We start from the raw sequence: 1,997 nt of genomic DNA, 5'->3' as shown, positions 1-1,997 counted from the left end.
AAATGTTTACAGAATCTATGTGTGGAAAAATACAAACTCTGATGAAAGAAACCAAAGATATCTAAATAAAAAGAGATTCTATGTTTATGGATTGGAAAACAATACCTTTAAAATGTCACTTCTTCCCAAATTGATCTATAGATACAGCACAATTCCAATAAAATCCAGGAAACATTTTTGTAGATATTGAAAATCGATTTTAAAGTTTTAAGGAAAAGTCAAAAATTTAACCTACAAAATTTTGAAGAACAACAAAGTTGGAAGACTCATGCTATCTGATTCACCATAATGTATAGTAAAAAAAACAGCATAGTATTGGTGAAAAAATAAACACTTTAGTAAAACAAAATAGAGACCCTAGAAACAGACCCACACAAATACAGTCTCCTGATTTTTGCCAAGGCAATAAAGGCAATTCAATGTATAAAAGATCATCTTCTTGACATGACACTGGAAATATTAAACATTAAAAGACACAAACCGGTGGCTTGTGAGTGGACGATCCCGGGCGCCAAGGTTATAAACAATTCGTGAAATGAGTGACTCTGATGATGACGATATACCCCGGCTGTCTTCCCACACCTTAGCAGCCCTCCAGGAATTTTATGCTGAGCAGAAGCAACAAAGCGACCCAGGTGGGGATGATAAATATAACATTGGAATAATAGAACTGACAGCTGAGCCAGTTTGGGTACAGTCAGGAAATCCCTTTGCAACTTGCGAGGAAGCTATTGCAGCTGCTGGAGAAGGTGGCAGAATAACCTGTGTGAGCGTCCCCAGTGTCTACCAGAAACTGAGAGACCTACACAGAGAAGACTTTTCTGTATACATCTTTGAATATGACAAAAGATTTGCCATGTACGGAGAGGAGTTTATCTTCTAGGATTACAGTAATCCATTGGATTTATCTGAAAAAATTGCCGCACATAGTTTTGACATCATTAATAGCAGATCCCCCCCTACCTTTCCAAGGAGTGTCTCAGAAAAACATCAGAAACCATCAAGTATCTGACTCAGGGCAAGATTCTGCTGTGCACAGGTGCCCTCATGGAAGAAGAGGCAGCAAAACTTCTTGGCGTGACATGTGAAGTTTATTCCAAACACACCCGGACCTTGGGAAATGAGTTTCGCTGTTATGTGAATTATGATTCTGGGCTAGACCGTGAAATCTAAATGCAGATAGTAATATAACATGTAAAGGATCCTGTGTGACATTTCTCTCTTATTATTTCTTTGGTAGATTGAAAAGTTATAACCTCCTCCCCACCCCTGCAAAGTGGGGCTCTCCCTGGCCTAATTTTCAAAATAAAGAATATAAAATCTTAAAAAAAAAAAGACACAAACCTTACAACTTCCACTAATATTCACTAAAAATGGATTCTAAACATTCTTCTGTAACACATTCAGAAGAAAACACAAAACAACGTCTAGGTGCTTTGGCAACAATTTTTTAGAGAAAACACCAGTAGCATGATCCATAAAAGAAAAAAAAAAGATGATACATTGGGTTTTATCAGAATTAAAGACATCTGTTCTGTAGAAGATACCGTAAAGAGAATGAAAAAGTAGTCATGGTCCTGAGGATATTATATGCAAAACACATATATGATAGTAAACCTAACCTAAAATATAAAAATCACCCTTAAAACTCAACAATGATAATACAAAAGCCAAATTTTAAAAAGGGGAAAAGATTTGAACAGATACTCCCATCACAGAACACGTACAAACAGCAAACAGCAAACAGCATCATTTGTTATTAGGAAATTAAAACAAGATACTGCTGCATACCTCTAAGAATAGGTAAAATCCCAAAACTGACACTACCAGTTGCTGGTAAGAATGCAGGGCAAGAGTAACTCTTTTTTCTTTTTTAAATTTAAATTCAATTAGCCAATATATAGTACATCATTAGTTTCAGATGTAGTGTTCAATAATTTATCTCTCATTCTTGCTGGTAAAGCACAATGGTATAAACACTTTGGAAGGCATTTTGT

General features: G+C 35.8%; 1 pseudogene; it reads left to right on the top strand.

The window, feature by feature from the left end:
• The first annotated feature begins 512 nt into the window (after nucleotides 1–512).
• On the top strand, nucleotides 513–1,249 carry LOC118022399 (annotated as a pseudogene).
• Nucleotides 1,250–1,997: the final 748 nt, after the last annotated feature.

This window comes from Mirounga leonina, unplaced genomic scaffold (assembly GCF_011800145.1).
Source record: "Mirounga leonina isolate KUSES-001 unplaced genomic scaffold, KU_Mleo_1.0 Mir_176, whole genome shotgun sequence".
Lineage (NCBI taxonomy): Eukaryota > Metazoa > Chordata > Mammalia > Carnivora > Phocidae > Mirounga > Mirounga leonina.
This window is presented reverse-complemented; position numbering and strand designations above follow the sequence as displayed.